The 18,098-nt window shown below is 37.0% G+C and overlaps 1 long non-coding RNA gene across 3 annotated transcripts; it reads right to left on the reverse strand.

The window, feature by feature from the left end:
* Nucleotides 1-810: 810 nt before the first annotated feature.
* On the reverse strand, nucleotides 811-15,965 carry LOC113412211 (uncharacterized). Of its 3 annotated transcripts, none has more exons than XR_015750212.1 (5): nucleotides 15,889-15,965; nucleotides 11,810-11,902; nucleotides 2,920-3,031; nucleotides 1,575-1,838; nucleotides 811-1,031 (listed from the first exon to the last, which is right to left on the reverse strand). It is a non-coding gene; the product is annotated as an uncharacterized LOC113412211 (long non-coding RNA). The 3 variants fall into 3 exon arrangements; XR_015750213.1 differs by having other exon boundaries at nucleotides 1,575-1,872; XR_015750211.1 differs by lacking the exon at nucleotides 1,575-1,838 and having other exon boundaries at nucleotides 811-946.
* Nucleotides 15,966-18,098: the final 2,133 nt, after the last annotated feature.

Below are 18,098 nucleotides of genomic sequence, written 5' to 3' on the forward strand. Positions count from 1 at the left end.
AGATCAACACTGAATTCCTGAAAGAAATGCTATGTTAATTTCTTGGCCAACATTATAAAACTATAAGATTCCAATTCAGCTGGTGTTCAGGAAGGTACTTAAAACCTTCTGTCCTTAAAGGCTGAGTTAAGTGTAATACAACAGGACCCTGAAGTACAGTATATATATTTCTTTACAGCAGAGTTACTCTTTAATATTTGACATTTTACTATTTTATTCTTTTTATAAGCTGCTTGGAGATGTCAACAGGTAGGCAGCCTTAGATATTAAGTAATAAAAATCCCAGTGAAATGGTTAGTTTATTCTAGGTGTGCGAGTTGCATAATTTCATTATTTTAAGGGGTCACAGGTTTGAGAAGTTTTGCAATACAAGATTCCTTATGTGTTTTTTCTCCTCCAATAATAGTACTCTTGAAATCCCAATTCTTCATTTTATGCTGCTGTTAAGAGTACCAAGGATATGAAGATAACACTAATGGAGTACCCTAATGAGAAAACTGGAATGGAAACAAAACCACCACATATTATTCTTTACTCCACCTGGAACAGTCTGTCCTAACTAGAAGTTAGTAGAGGAGAGTTTGTTCCATATTTTTTCCACCTGCAGGTCAACAACTGATTACATCTGCTTTTGCTGCTATCCTCAGCATATGCTACAGTTAAAGCAACTGTAGGTTTGGATTTATATATGTTTAACAGAGTGATTGAAATAGAAGAACTGGATGAGTCCAGAGTTAATTAACCAACTGCACAGGTTAATTGCAAAGAGATGGGGCAGAGTTACTAGATAAAGAAGCAAATTGCCAGTAATTACAATAGACATTTTATTACTCATTTTGGAATTTCAACATGATGAAATTATGACAAGTGTGGAAGCAGACACTCCAAGGGTCATGGAAGTGGTTTAATAGACATTCTCTTCCCAAACGCCAGGTGCTTCAGAATGCTGTGAATTTAAAGAACATTTCACAACACTTTAAAATATAAGCATTCACAATTATAAGCCTTGAGGTGACACAATATTATATAACCTGTTGGATAACATGGTTACCTAACTTAGTTTGGGTAAAATAATATATATAAACTATGTTAGTGAGTTTAAGTGTGTGTATCACTTTAACTGTAAAACATGTATTTTGGGTGCGGTTGTAAAATCACCATAAGAGGAGCAAGAGAGCTCATTGTTTGCTGGCTTTTACTGGATTGCTGACAATGATGGATTGATGGTGATAACTGCGTTTTCCCCCTGCTATTGCTGAACGAAGAAAAGAGGTTTGATTTTCTTCATATCTCTACTGCAAAAAGAGATATATTACTGGACTGATTATTTGTAAGTTTACTGACCTCTTTTCGACACTGGACTTTGCTAATGGATAATCCCGGACGGACTGAACTAAGTGTATGATATATGGACTGTTTGACTATGCTATAACTCTTACTGGAATAAAAACTATTTACCTGGCACAGTGTATCTGATTTACTGAGTGTAAGCTACAACAACGTTTATCTCACATATCTGCCTGCCTGCCTGACTACTGTTGCACGTTCTGCTAGGGTGTATATCCTAACATAACCCTTAACCAGTTTATACTAATCACACACACACACAAACTAGGGAGATTGGAACCATATCTACTCTGTATCTTCAGCTCGAGGATAATTGTTTTTGTCATCAAGATAAGGCAGGCTCTTGAAGCAGCACAGAAATTGCATTTCTACTATTTGGTGCAGTTTTTTGTAGCAGTGCAATTGCAGCTGTTTACCCTTGAAGTGTAGTAACAAATGCCCTCACTTGAAACAATTGCACAGTTCACAAAACAACCAGGCTATTATGATACCTGAAACAGAAAATCCAATAAGTATTCTTCATTTCTGGAAACAAAAACAAAATGTACTAAATCAAAATGTAATAAGGATAGAGTCAATGAATCCATACAACTTAAATGGACCATGGAGGATTTAGAATCCATTGATTCCAGTTGGTCTATACTGTAGATCCAACCACTAAGAATTAATAATTATATGTCATGATAAGAGTCAGTTTGGAATAGTGTTTAAGGCATCAGGCTAGAAACTGGAAGACTGAACTCTAGTCCCATACTACAGTAGGCACAAAGCCAACTTCGTGACTAAGGGCTAGGATTAGGAAGAAGGCAATGGAAATCTACTTCTGAAAAACCTTGTCCAGAAAATTGCAAGGATTTATCCAGAAGTCCTGGAGAGTTGGACACAAATGAATGGAAGAAAAGAAAGGTGTTATTACCTGTATTTACTTGAAGGTAAGCTCATTATCTTCAGTGATTATCACTATTGAGAAAACATATCCTAAAAATGCATGGTGTGTGGCTAATGTACATTGCTGTTTTTATTAATGTAACTGCCATTAGCCCATCTGCCAAATTATCTATTTTATTATTTTGTTTTATTTAGTTTTGGAGTTACTATCTCACCATGGGGATTCAGAGTAACATAGATCATATCATTTTCATTGGAATCATTGAAATCACAATAATTCCTCTTTAGCTGATGAAACAGCCAAATTGTGGCTTCTTAATACATGCTAAAATTAATATCTTGGGCTTATTTTTTTACTAGAAGTAAAACCAGATTTGTCCTTTTTCTGAAAAGAAATAATTTTGTAATGAAGTTTAGTGCTGAAAAGGACACACTCCTCTCACTCTTGTCAAAAGTCTCATGAGCAGATAACATCCATTAAGTGGCACCTTCCAAATTTCTGAAGGGCTTAAATATTTAGAGCAATAGTTTTGAATTTCTGGAAACAATGTCCAAAAATAAATTGGGAGCCCTTGTGCATCTGCCCCCCTCAAATCCTGGTTGCAATGTGAACAATGGATAGGAGGATGAAAACAGATCCCCAGCTGTCCCTGACCCAAGCAAGTAGCATATTAGCATACTTACTGCACTGCTTCATTCATATACCTTTACTGGATGTGGGAGTGTCCAGATATCATGTTCCTTTTGTAATGTTCTCAAGTTCTCCCTCATCTTTTTTCCCCCTCATCACAAAAATCTTAAGAAGGGAACAGAATAACAGCAGAATGCACTGTGACTGCTCATGCTGGAAGCAATGCACCTGTCTTTGAGGCAGTGAAAGCAAGTTATATTTTTTCCTCTACCCATTTTAAGTTATGGTGTAACCTGAAGGAATATCATGGACCATCGTATATGAAGGAACCTAAAGAAAGCAACACAGAAGCATAGATAATAATTAGGTGGAAAATTGCTTGGCGAAGCAACTGAATAAACTCTTGTTCCAATTAATCAACCTAGAAGACCTTTGTGAGAACAAAACTGCATCAAGCAAAGAGGTCTTTCAGTTTTAAAAGATGTGAATGGGGAAGGGATCAAAAAAAAATCAAGGCAGCATATGTGATTGTGGGATTGAAGCCCTTTACTCTTTTTTTTAACCACACCCCTTCCCGAGGCACCTGCTTTGACCTATTATTTCCATTTCAGGTATAAACTACACATTAAGTTCTACATAAACAATTTGAAACTTCCCCTTGGACATAGTCAGAGACCCACTTTCCGAGAATCCTTAGGTTTATTTTGTCTGTAAACTCAACACATATATAAACACAATGTTTGTGTATTTTCCCAGCTTTTGAAGAATGAGAGAAAAATAAACAGTTGCTCAAGATAAGAAATAGGAAATGAAAAGAGCTCATTTAACTCGTAACTATTCCCATAATTTGCCACAGGGATTCATTGGGAAGTGAATTGTTGCCTTTGAAAGCTCAGCTGAATCCTAGTGTGAAATTATAGTTACAGTCTTAAGTAAGGAGCTGTTGAATCTTTACCTGTCTGCACTAATATTAACTGCAATTGGAAAGAATTGCTGAGTTTTTAAAGGCAGACTGCTCTGCTAATGTACATCATGGGATATCCCTTTCCAAGTAAGATGTCACAGTAAGGTGACATGAACACCAGGCCCTCTTTCTATTATAATATTTACTAGGAATAACAATGTTGTTACTGCCTCAGAAATAGTTATTGAATTGGCTACTACCATTATCAGTTTCCATTTCTCCTTTTTTAATATGTCATCCTCAGTGCAACAAACTCTGCAATTTTTTTAAATCCAAATTATTTTTGTGAACATTCTCCAAGCACATGTATCTGGCCTGCTTATCTTCATTTCTATAAATGTTTGCTGTTTTTTCATGAATATAAGCTTTAAAAAACAGTTTCCTCTAATTGTTGTTAATCTAAATGGCATAAATCTGAAATCTATATATATCACAGTTTCAACTCACGCACACATAATGATCTAAGTTCCTCTTTAAATGCAAAACAAATTCTCCCCCATCTATTTCTCAGCACTGATCTAAAGAGACCAGTGCTGAGAAGTGTTAATTTTGCTAGTAGCAACTCAAGATTTGAGAGTCAGGCATTCCAGGCCAACTACCTGAGCTTTTTTTTTTTTCCTTTTCTTTTCAGAAAGACACTAGGGATTTTTTGCCAGCAAAACATTTGTTCCCTCCTGAGTGACTGGTCCTCACTGCAAACAAGTTACTTCCAAACAGAAGTAACATAGATTGTTTATGCAACTGTTTCCAGGGTTAGTTGTTGCCCAAGCTCTTTGCCCATTAAAGATGAAAGCTAAACAATGCTGTTCCTTCTTCCATTTGTACCCCTCCAAATCCATTGGCTTTTAGATACAGTCATTTCTTTTTCTAGCTGGGCTTTTATTTTCCACAGCAAAAATGAAAAAGATGTGTAGCTTATGATGAATTGTTGGACTTGGGACTTCAATTCAGCTCCTTTCAGTTTTTCTTCTTGGCAATACAAGCTAATTATATGGGTGAAGCATAGGCATAAAATATGAACCAGCCATTATGTGCTACAATTTTTTCCAATTGATTAGTGATACAGAATCTATAAATTCACACCAACAACTTTGAGAAGACCCTAAACCTTACAGAGCATATCCTTTTCATGAAGTTTTCTGGTTCATTATAGACATCTTCATGGGGGGGAATCAGAGTCCCAGTGGAAATTATCTCTCTTCAAGATCATGGAAGGCTAATCAAGAACACAATTCAAAAGAGCCAAAGAGATAAGTGTGATGAACCTTTTTATTGCTTTTGAATGGAAGACAGCAGTTCCCTGTGCCTTTAGCCATCTTTATAAAACTGTGCCATTACTTTCCTATTGTATTAGTCTATGGTAGAAAATCAGGTGGAGCCTGTTAGCACTTTGCCTGACTAACAAAAGTTTATGCCTTAAAATAAAACTTTAACACACTTTAGAAAAGATGCTACTAGATCCCATAAGATTTAGTTATTAATTACTCAGTAAACCCACACAACTGTTTTTTTTTTTTAAAAAAAAGCTTGAACAGCATGTTATTATTAAATGCCATTAAAAAAACTAATGCAGGGAGATACATATGATATGTATTATATAGATATATTCTTGCATGTTATGTTATGTCCTCCTTTCCTAGGTAAAAAAAAATCTTACTGAAATAAGGAGGAGAAAAACACCTGGGTTCGGGGAAAAATTTGATGATTGTGGACAGTATCTGATATGGCTATTCTGCCTTAGGAAAAATAAGACACTAACATTCTGCAGGTCAGAAGCAGACAAATGTTATGGAGATAACCAATCTTGTAAATTTATATTTTGGCCCTGCTGGCTTCATGGCATCAAATAAAATGTTTGTAAATATTTTGACATTCTTCTATCCTAATATGCAATTACTCCCTATTGATCAATATTCTATATCAATGCAAAAGTTGAATGCAGGTGCTGTTATCATTTGTTACCAAAATATTTATTTTACCCGATGGCAGACCAAGGTAGGGTGAAAGGAGAAATCTGCTTCAATGCAGGCAAAAAGAGGGGTGGGTGGGGGTGCAGTGCAAAAGATGAGGAGGCTAATGCCAATTTATTTTAATTATTTTTTTTATCCTACTTTTATTTTTATAAATAACCCAAGATGACAATTATATCTAATACTCTTTTCCCCTTATAAAGTGAGTTGGGCTGTGAGAGTGTGTCTTGCCCAAAATCATCCAGCTGGCTTTCATGCCTAAGGCAGGACTAGAACTCACAGTCTCCTGGTGTCCAGTGGTGCCATAATCACTAGATCAACATAGAGTCAGGTTGCTGCTGTCCAGTGCTGACCAGTTTTTTGGCAGTTGGTGGCACAGAACCAGCAGAGGAAAGTACTTGCCTTTTCAAGTTACTTTTGCCAACTGGCAACTGCCTCCTACAGGTGTTTTTTTTTAAATCTTAACCTCTACCCCAAACTGAATGAGATTGGCGTTTAAATGATCTGCTCAACCTCATTGAGAGTTTAAATTTTTAATTCTTTTTCTTTTATTCCTGAATATTTTTAGCTTCTGTAGTCACTTTCTCTTTCCTTACTTATTTTATACATTTTGTTTTCAGAATATTGATTAGTTTTCTGTTTATAGAAGTCAACCCTGTTTAGCCTGTATATGTAGTTAATTAAAGGGATAAATTAAAGGTAATAAATATGGTATATCAAATGCTCCTGCCTTTGGAGGGTTAGGATTGGGGTTACTTACTTTACTTACCCGAGACTAAGTTATTCTGCCTGCCTGTAAAGATCTGGGTTTCTTTTTCTAACTATTAAAGTGTGAGAGTGGGTGACCTGCTGGGTGTTCTTTTTCTTTCAACACTTATGTGTAGTTATGTGTCATTTTGCATTGAAGTTTTCTATATTTTCTTCATTAAGTGGTCCTTATTGATTTTTACTTTGCTGAATCTAATAATAGTAATTAAAAATGATTCCACTCCATTAAAAATGTATGCCTCTGACTCCATCCTTTATGATTATTCAGAGGAGGCTTCACAAAATGCCTATTGTAATAATAGCGATATTAGCACACTAAAAAAAAAAAGACACACACACACACACACACACACACACACACTAAAAGAAGAAAACCCTAAGACGGTCCCCAACCTTTGCGGTTTGGCAGCCCGGCTGTGGGGGTGGGTGGGAGGAGAGGGGAACTGGAGCGTGCAAACATTGTGTCTGCATGCACATGTGTGCATTGCCACTCACTGCAGCAGGCAGACAGATATGCACCGCCAAAGCTCAAATGCCAGTGGACCTGTACAAACTTGCATGTGTGTGCCAGTTGGCTGCTCATGCGAGTGGAGCTGCACTTGCACACTGTCCCATCTCTCACACAGCCAGTTCCAAATAGGCCATGGCCCAGTAGTGGGCCACGGCCCAGGGATTGGGAACTCCTGCCCTAAGAAACATTACACCTATATGAAAAGGTGAAATGATCTAGTAGGAGCATTACATCTCCCCCCCATCTTATGCCAGCTTCCTGGCAGGTGTGTGTGTACATGTACAGGTGCATGTTCATGTTTCCAAGTGAATATTGACTACTGGTGACTGCCTGGACAAGTCCCTGCAGTTTTCTTGGCAAGACTTCTGAATTCTGAAATATGACATAATATATATGCATAACTGTAATTAATACAAATGTTAATTAAAATGTTAATATAAAACATATACTAATCTAGGAACTACTATTATTAATGAGAACAGAGTGGATAAGCAGATTCTGCAGTAACCAGCTAGCCAAATAAATTGGTCTTTAAATCTGTCTTGAAAGCCTTCAAGCTATCAAAAAGGAGGGGGGGAAAGGTGATTCTACAGTTGTGGGTCAAATCTCTGAAGGCCAGATATCTGGAAATTGTGACCTGGGAATGTGAAACAGAAAAAAAAGTCCTGCCCAGAAGAACATAAGGAACAAGCATGATGTACGAGCAAAAATGGCTTCTCAGTCCTGTGGTAGGCAGATGGTTCAAGTTCCAGGACTATCATCTGTACTCTTGCTCAGATAGAGAACCAGGGTAGAATTCAGTCGTGTAACAAAACATGAGAGTCACAAGGCAGGTCCAGAACAATAATAGGAAACCATTGCAGAAACCCAGACATGAGATAAATCAATAATGATTTTAGTAAAATTACAATCTCCCCAATATGAGCCCCATAGTTCCCATGAATCCTATTTAGCCAGAAACACTAGTTCTGATCTCTCAGAGGTATTGCCATAATATAGGGCAGGGTGGACATAGGAATCAAAGCCATTGTGTCATCATGCACTGATGGGAATCTGGAAAAAGGCCAAGACTGCCAAATATAGGGTAAAATAAATTATTTTATGTTCAACATGTAGATTATTTCCTGTAGTTAAATGCCACTTTTTCTCAAAGATTGTTAAAATATGGTTGCCTATGGGCCAGAGAATCTCACCAGGCTCAAGGTTGATTCTGCCTTCCATCCTTCCGCGATGGATAAAACGAGGACCCAGATTGTTGGATGCAATATGCTGACTTTATAAACTGCTTAGAGAGAGGGCTGTAAAGCACTGTGAAGCAGTATATAAATCTAAGTGCTATTGCTATTGCTATTTGAGATCTGAGGCTGAGGAATAGGAACAATGATGAAATGGTGCACCGTTGAAGATATTGTTCTTTTGTTAAAAACAAAACCACAGGGAAGATTAGGAAGTTCAGCTCAAGAAAAATAATACTGTAATAATTTTAAAAATCTACTTGGTTTTGAAGCAGCAATCTTTTATTTAAAACATCAGTGATAACTAATGTGCTTTTGCAGCATTCTTGATAAAGGTAACTCTGCTGGCTGGGAATTCTGGGAGTTGAAGTCAACACGGCTTAAACTTGCCAAGTTTGAAAAAACACTGCCATAAATGGTATCAGTGGCTATGGTTATCATTGATTCAGGTGAGGAGGAATTCCATGGAGCAGCTGCTGAACTGCTGGAGTTAGCCTACTACATCTAACTGAGCATGCTATCTGAAATGTACAAGAGTTCTTGAAGTGTCCTAACATGGAAAAGTTGCTTTAATGGAGAAAGAGGAATAATGGAGGCAATGACATCTGCTTCTGCCCTTCAAAAACAGTTTCTGACCTATTTTAATGACAGACAACTTGGGAATGCAATAAACCTTTGGACTTGCAGCTTTGTCAATGATGTTTTATTGTTCCATGAGCATCTGATTTCTATCAAGGACTGTAGGAAGTGAAGTGTCATTAGTTCTTGCATGCTTCTAGTTGCAGTGTTACTCTTAGCCTAAATTAAGCTACATCTGTAGACAAAAATCATTGTACGTATAAATATTTCTTTCTTAATTATTATCATAAATGTAACTATCTGGTATTTTCAGAATTATTGTCCACCCTGTTCAGTGCAAATATAACTTCAGATCAAGAAACATAGTAGCCATTTTTTTTACATGTGATAGAGCAACTCACCATAAATAAACTAACTGAATTAATAAGAATATTATTTAACTAAGGAAAAATACTGTTAATGACTCCTTATTCAAGGTTTGTACTTCCTTAAAAATGCTTGTGTCAATATCATTAGATCAGGGGTGTCAAACTGGCGGCCCATGGGCTGGCTGCGTCATGCCCACCCCAGCTCAGCAAATGGGGAAAATGTTGCAAAACATCATGTGATGGCAACGTGACGCACCGCCACAAGTTTGACACCCATGCATTAGATGATCTTAGCACTCAATTAGATAAGATAATCAATAAAAGTAGAAATTATTGCATACTAACAACTGGTTATGAGTGACAACATTGAGAGGCAGACTATTATGTATTTCATTTAGTATATAAGGTTGTTTATTGCAAATGTTAATCCATCAGAATTACTAACTTCTCAAAACAAAAAGGATAAGCCTTGGTGTCGGTTTACTAACCCCACTGTTCCTGAGCTGTGCTGTGGAAGTACTGAACTTTTGGTTGACAAAACTAGCTACTCATCCACTGTTGGGTAAAACAAAAATACTTGGCTGTTAATAATTCTGTAATAATATGAATTACCTTCTTCAGTTGGGGTGGATGAGTATAATATTAATTCCTTAGCCTCCAAGAACATACCTATAAACTTGTTTAACCCATCATTAACCTGTAAATCTAGTCCTTGAAATTATTTCATTTTTATTGTAATGATGAATCAAAAATGGAAAGGAATTGAAACGGCCCATCTCTTCTGGAAAAATCAAGCACCTTTCAGAGAACTTATTTTCACCAATGGAAAAGCATTCATATCACATAGAAGGTAACTGGATCCAGATGCAATTAGCATAATAAAGCAATGGTTCTATTCTATGGATCTGGATCTACATCTGGATCATGGCTTCTATTTCTGTAGATCCATTTCCATTCTGTTAATGAATTCTGAATTCAGCAAAATTCAGAATAATTTCTAAATGTCTCTGAAGAAAGCCCTGCATGATTCTGATGTTTGATGACTTTTTTTCCTTGTTCTTTCTTAGCAAATAAATTTACAGCAGGTGGTATCAAGTAAGTGACTTTAACTGATCTTTAAAAAATTAACCCTGCTTGGAGTTGGATAATATTTGCATGGCAAATAAGCAGGACATTCCAGGACTGTAGGTTAATTGGAAAATGGTGAAACAAATCACCAAATAAAGCATTTTAAAGCATTTCTAAATGCTACAGAAAAACACATAATCACCAAAAGTCAAGTTTGACTAGAGGGAATTTTGATGCTTTAAGCATCAAAAAATAACTAGTAGTAGTTAAACATGTCATTAATTTCACTTGATTATGAAGTAGTCCTAATGAGTTATTAGAATTCTATGGAAAGGATAATTAGTAGTTTACTAATGTGAACCTGAGCAATTTTAACACAAAGTGCAGATGACATCTAGTTCCCTTCAGAGGCCTGTGAGAGCCCAGGAGAGAGCCTTCCTTCTGAAAGTTTGTTATTAGCCAGGTGAGAATGTGAAAGCAAGGGCAGAATAATAAAACTGACTGTAGCTCAAACCAGCCAACCAGAGGACATAGCACCTATTCAAATTTATGGGCCAAGAAATGGTGTCAATTATAAGGCTATCTTTGTATGTATGATTTTAGACAATTGGAGGCTTCTTCAACCTTTGGGGGGAGGCGAGGGGGCAAATCCCAAAACAAGCTTCATCAGTATGGAGTTATAGAACTTCTTTATCAGACTTGTTTTATTTGTTTTAAGTGCAGCTTATAACCGTTGTAAAGATACTGCATGTGCCCATGAAAAATCTTTTTCTTTATGATGGCCTTGGTCTAATGCAGCAATGCAGTCTAGATGATCTGACATCCACTACATTCTAAGAGGCATTTGAATGTGGCATTTGAAAAAAAAAATACTGAATTCACTCAATTGAGAGCACATGTGCTGAACTAAATGATGCCATCTGGGTGCATTTATGGGAAGGGCATACAAGGGTAATGTTCATGCTGAGAAATGGTCTTTTGACTCCATGCTCCAGTTTGAAAAGGCCTATTTGACCTGGCCCACTAAAGCCTTCAGTGTAAACCAGCCCAGTACAAGGGTTTAGCAACCCACTGCCACTTCCTTCTACCATCAGTTTTCTTGAAATTATATGATATTGCCTATTATATCAACATGAGCAGTAAAAGGTAATTCATGAAAGAACGGGGTAAAATAGGTAGATACTGCAAGCTTGTAACAATATAACTGCTACCAAGAAATATATTCTTACAGAAACATTTCCATAAAGGAATTTGTTAGAGAAAGATTGTATATTAGGGCTCTCCAGACTTGAAAAATAATTTGGGAAAAGTGTTTTGGATATCACAGAAATTCAGCATCTATCTGCAATTAAAGCAATCTAGTTTTTTCATGCTTCTGTGCAACCCTGAATAAAAAGATTTTCTTGTGTTTTTAGCGGTCAACTCATGTAACTCTTAAAGCAGCCATGTCATCTTTCAGGTTCATGAAAAGGTTGAATACCTTAAAGAGAAGTGCTGTGTCCATGTTAGGCTGAGGCACTTCTTGCCAACACTTTTCAAAGCATGCCCGGTTGAACAATGTACATCTGCAGTCCTATAGAGGAAGAAAATAAAACTGACATTGTCCCTTTATTACTCCTCTGATCGAATGGCACCAGCTCTTTCTTAATTATAATTGAAATGGAATATTATCAACAGCAGCAATACCAGAACTCAGAAATGAAACTGGTGGATGAACCAGAGAAACAAAACAAATAATCCAATTAACATTACATTCAGTTAGAGTTCAGGGTAATGAAATACAAACAGGTATATTCCATCAATTTGGCAAACTTGTTGAGCAAGAATAGGACCAGTCCAAAGTCCCCCTATATTGATGGAAAACAAACTTTCTAGCAAAGAGGGAGCCTGAAACTCACTTTTCCAGAATCTCCTAAGCCAGCGGCTAATAGCAATACCACTTAGACTTATATACTGCTTCACAGTGCTTTACAACCTTCACTAAGTGGGTTACATATTGCCCCCAACATTTTACCCACCTTGGAGGAATGGAAGGCTGAGTCAGCCTTGAGCCGGTTAGGATCAAACTGCTGGCAGTCAGAAGAATTAGTCTGCAATACTGCATTCTTTCTGTCTCTTTGCCTCTCCTGATTGCAAACAATTTTAATAAATTCTTTACACATTTTAAAAGAAGAATAGATATACTACAAAACCACATACCCTTCTAACGTTTTTATTTTTGAGAATGTCTCTGGATTCAGAGATGGTCTTAAAAAAATGAAAATGATTGGTGCCTGTAGCTTGGTTTTGTAATTAGATGTTGCTAGCCAGAAAAATGTGAGATAAAATGTAGTGACAAGAAACCTTTGAAGAATGATCATAAGGCACAAATCTGTGTGTGTGTGTGTGTGTGTGTACACATACATACATAGATGCACATGTACACAGAGTATATATTAAATTATTTTTATCTGCATCTAACTGCAAATAAAATAGCTCGTCCTATTAATTTGCATTCCTAAATTAGTAATTCCTCTTAACTGCAATTTATTTGGGAACAGATAGGAGAAGGATACAAAGAAAAGAAATAAAGTGGCTGGTGCATTATTTTCATGAGTCCTTCTTAAAAAAATAATTTTGAATCAAATGTAGTTTCAAAAATCTGATGAAACATGACTCAGGGCAGTGGTGGGATTCAATTTTTTTTACTACCAGTTCTGTGGGCGTGACTTGGTGGGCGTGACAGGGGAAGGATACTGTAAAATCTCCAGTCAGAGGTGGCATTTGCCGGTTCTCTGAACTACTCAGAATTTCCGCTGCCGGTTCTCCAGAACTGGTCAGAACCTGCTGAATGCCACCTCTGACTCAGAGGTAATGAAGAGCAAATCTACAGTTTGCCCTGTTACCACCACCACCCATTACCTTCCTGTTCAGGTTTCATTTTAAAACAATGTTTTTCAAACTTGGCAATTTTAAGATGAGTGACTTCAGTTCCCAGAAATCCCCAGACAGCATGCTCACTAGTGAACTCTGGGAATTGAAGTCCATATATCTTAAGTTGCCAAATTTGAAAAGGTATTTTCTAAAATTATTAATTTGAATGTATTGGTTTTCCTATTTATCTCTACAAATTAAGAGGAATTGGTTCATAGTTAAGAACTGTGGTTCAAAATGCTGTGAAGTTGGTAGAAAAACTAAAAGTTGGTTTGTAGGTCAGCTGAGTGGAGTCTGCATCAGCTTCAATGACTCTTGGAAAGCCATCTCTTCTTCATGGGGCCTTCTATTTTTTCCTATCTTTTTGCAGTGCACAAAATGGGATGATTACATTTCTTTGTCCCTTTCTTATGCAGTTTTCAAACTTAGAAGAACAGGCTTGAAGTGCCTTTCAGCTTAGTGTTGTTGATGTACCTCAACATTAACAACTTTATCTTTCCAACCCAACTAAAACTCTGGAATTGTAAAACTCTTTCCCAGTTCCCTGTTCCTTCCTACCTAGTACTACTTGATCCATTTACTGCAGGTTATTCTGTTCTGGCTATGTCAGGCCGAAATGTGTTTTAGAAACTGAAAGGTGAATATCTCTTCCACTATGAGGAATTGGGACCAGAGTTTGTACAGACATGATAGTGTATATGTATTTAACTCCTTCTAGTGACTCCATATTTGCATCACATATATGCACTACTGTTCTTCAGTTTTGATCCAAGAGCTAGGTGATCTCGTTCATGGAAATATGTAGTTAGCATATTTTTCCCAGAAACAACGACTAGTGACGGAAATGTGATTCTCCCATAACTAGCAACTATATGAGAGATGGTTTGGTATAATGGTTAAGGTACCTGGCTAGAAACTAGGAGATTGTGACTTTGGGCCAATTGCTCCCTCTCAGCAAAAGGAGCCAGGCAATTGCAAACCACTTTTGAAAGAAGATTGCTAAGATAACTGCAGGACTAAGGCAGGCAATTGCCATCCATCAAAAATAGATTCAAAGGGACTTCCGGTTGGACTTCCTCGATGACGGACTAGGGACTGCGATAGTCTGCGGCTTCGATCTGTGCTCTCCCGTCAGAGGGCTCTGATCACCTGTATCTGGGGTCAGAACCACCCTGTAGGGGTGGTGAAGAAAGAGGAGACCACCATCTGGGTCAAGGGGAGCTGCATCTCCTCTCTCTGGCTTGGCATTTTACTCCTCTCTGAAGACTGCTGTAGCAGTGGTCAAACATGGCCACCCTGAAGAGGAAGAGGTAACTGGGACAAGATTGTGCAGGAGTGGTAAGAAAAGGACAGCATGGAAACTGGGCTAATTTGGCGCAACATCTAAATATAAGGTACCCTGGAATGTAAAATTTAAGAAATATTTAAGAAAGACAATTAAAGCAGTGGACAAAGAAAGGGAAGAAAGAAAACTCTTTTGACAGCTGCCAGGGGCTTCGAACTTAGAAAGCCAGAAGATCTGCTTAAATTGGATAAATATATGACTTTGACACTAAATAGGCTTAATCCAAGCTGAATTTGAACGTGTCAAAGGGAAACTAAAAAATAACAATTGTCATTCAGACTTATTGGATTTTTGAATTTTAACAAAAAAGCCTCAAATAGAGAGAAAAAGCAGGAGGAAAAAAGAGTTGAATTTGGTCATAATGGAAAGTTCCATCCAGTGACAAAAGAAATTATTTGTGTGGGGTTTTTTTTTAGCCTGGTTGTCCTAAAGCTTCACTTGATACAAAGTAATTGAAATTTTGAAACAATAAAATAGAGACCCTGGAAAATGACCCTGAAATATTGAACATTAAAACAAAGAAAAAAGCAGGAAGAAACTACAGCTGTGTAGTTTACAGTTTATGGCAAAGCCCAGAGAGGGAATAAAACCTAGGGATTCTCAGCATCTCTTCCCTTTTCGCCTAGAAGTTTCAAGGCATGTGATTCTGTTCATTAATAAACCTTCTTTCCAAGCAACTTCCATGATTACAGTATCTTTTTCCCCACTTGGAACTGAATCCAGAAGGATATTTCTTCGAATAACAGCATTTAATGAACTGAGCTTTAAGTGTATTAAATTGTATCAAATCTTATTCTAGACAATCCAGTTTTTCTTTGTCCCAGCCTAATTTGGGGGCAGAAGATAAGATGTATGCATCCCTAGCACAACATTTAATGGCCTGGACAACCATTCAGACTGAAAGAAATGGTGAATATACTATATTATAGTGTAGGATAGTACAATATACTACAACAAACTTTGTCACCACCTCTGACATGTTAATTCTGGCTCACAGCAATTATTCATTTTTATCTCTGTAATTGTGCACATCACCTTTCTTGAAATGAGGAGATTAAATAAAATTTATGCCTGAATAAATTATTAAGATACTACTGAATAGTTTACAAACAGAAAACATTATCCGTTTAGACACTTTTCACAAAATGTCAGGAAACCAGAATCTGTCACAGAGTTTTGAATTTTTCCTTCCTGAGCAATATCCATTTCTGCAATAATAAGTCTACAAACTTTAAATACCTAAGAAAAGGGAGATAGAGTAATCCCATCTTGAAATTTAGCAGAGAGGAAAAAATACAAACCTGTTTGCAGCAATTAAAAGTGTCATCTCCCACACAGAAAACTGTTTCAGATTTCAGCTGAGGTAAGTATATAGTCCATAAATAGAAAGTTTGAGATGAAGCAAGCTTGGCTCACAACAAATGTTGACATGGAGGGAAGCATAATTATATAATGGGAAAGGTAACAGAGATACATTTAAGAAGTTGTAATAAACAAAATGTAAATCAAGGTGAAAACTATTCAGTTAAGTATCTGGTAATGTTTCAAGAAAAACAGTGAAAGACTAGGGGACAAATAAGCCAGGATTTATTTATGAAAAATGCTAAAAAGTAATTTGCAAAAATAACATACTCTTTAGTCTGTTATACCCCAAGTGAAACCTGGGTTTTTATTCTAACTATTTTTTCCATTTTGTTCTCTATTTTTAAAAACAAAACAAAACCCAAAGTAGTATTTTCTATAGAATGGTGTTCTTTCACACTTTTTTTTTTAACAGCATGCTTAGTTATGAGATTGTATCAAAGAAAGGAGTCAGCTAAATTACCAGGGGGAAACTGATCTAACATTAATCTTGCATTGTTTGGGGTTCCAAAATAACTGACAACTTTAGAAACAATGTTTTGTAATTAAATATTTTGATCAAGTAAATAGCTTCAGTATATTTTTAAAGTTGAATTTTCTCTCAAACGTTCTGTGTATTTAACTCCCCTTTCCATAAATAAATGATTACTACATTTTTTTAGCATGGAAATGACTAAGGCACCAATCTTGACCTCTTATCAACTGCTGTACAATTGATAGCCTTACATCACAGAAATGACCTTTTGGAAATGAAATCCTTAACTGACTTCATAACGATAGCAGACTATCTTTCAACCATGAATGAGGATACTATCAGATGCTTCTGCACTCTCTCTAAATTTATATCTTTGTTTCATTTAATTTACTTATTTTATTTTTATTGCTAGGGCTTGGGCTACAGTCTTGTTCCAGACAATTATCTGTTTACAATTAACATAACTGTCACATCAGCTGGGTAGTAAATATTTCAGGAGTCCACTGGAGTCTAGTATCTGGTCCCTCCCAAAACCAATTTCTTAGATCAGTCTTTCCCAATTGGGTCCCCTCTAACTCTTTTAAGCTACAAGCTTCAGAACACACTGAGAACTAGAATTTCTCAGATAGATGCCCACTTCAAGGCTGAGGAGCATAGACAAAAAGTCCTTTAATCCATGGGAAAAGCAGGAGAAAGAAGTAACATTTGTTTGCAGTGGGAATAAAGAGAAAGTGCATATACATGTTGGCAGAAAGCAATTCTTTTGGTGGCTTCTTTCTAGTCTGACTCTTTACCGAATCATAGCATGCCAGACATTTGAAAACTCTAGTCAAGTCTGAACCCAGGGTCTATTCAAGACATGCCAATTGTAGCTTCACAGTAAACTTTTGAGAAAGCAATTGATTGCTCTATATCTCTTTGGGACTACTGTTACTTCTTTCCTCTCTTGTTACAGTAAGATTGCTTAATAAACAATCCTGAAAAGATTCTAGATTGTGAGAATACTATAGGCATAAAATACCTTGACATCAGCTAAGCATTTGTCTATATATTTTGTGACATTTCATGGGAGAGAAGGGCCCTTATTTATTCACCAACATGTAAGTATCTGAACAGGTACATAAATTACTGTGGCACAGTCATCTCAATTATAACAAAAGTGATTATTATTCTATTTAAATTACCAAAAGCAACTATTTAAATTTATAAATGGTTAAATGGTTAAACTGCTTTAAATCCCTGGTATCTTTTGCTGATGTGATATATAGCAATAGCACTTAGACTCATATACCACTTTGTAGTGCTTTACAGCCCTCTCTAAGCGGTTTACAGAGTCAGCATATTGCCCCCAACAATCTGGGACCTCATTTTACCCACCTCAGAAGGATGGAAGGCTGAGTCAACCTTGAGCCTGGTGGGATTTGATCTGCCAAACTGCAGGCAGCTGGCTGCAGCAGAAGTAGCTTGCAGTACTGCACTCTAACCACTGCGCCACCGAGGCTCTGTGTATGATATACCGTATATACTCGAGTATAAGTCGAGTTTTTCAGCCCATTTTTGTGCTGAAAAAATCCCCTCGGCTTATACTCGAGTCAGACCCTCTGAAAAAAAAAATGGTGTGGAGTCGCTGCTGCCGGCGCGGCCCCAGTCCCGCCGCCTCGGGAAGGAAAGGCA

This window comes from Notechis scutatus, chromosome 6 (genome assembly GCF_049901735.1).
Source record: "Notechis scutatus isolate UNSWTSFEM ecotype Mainland chromosome 6, rNotScu1.2, whole genome shotgun sequence".
In the NCBI taxonomy this organism is placed as follows: Eukaryota; Metazoa; Chordata; class Lepidosauria; order Squamata; family Elapidae; genus Notechis; species Notechis scutatus.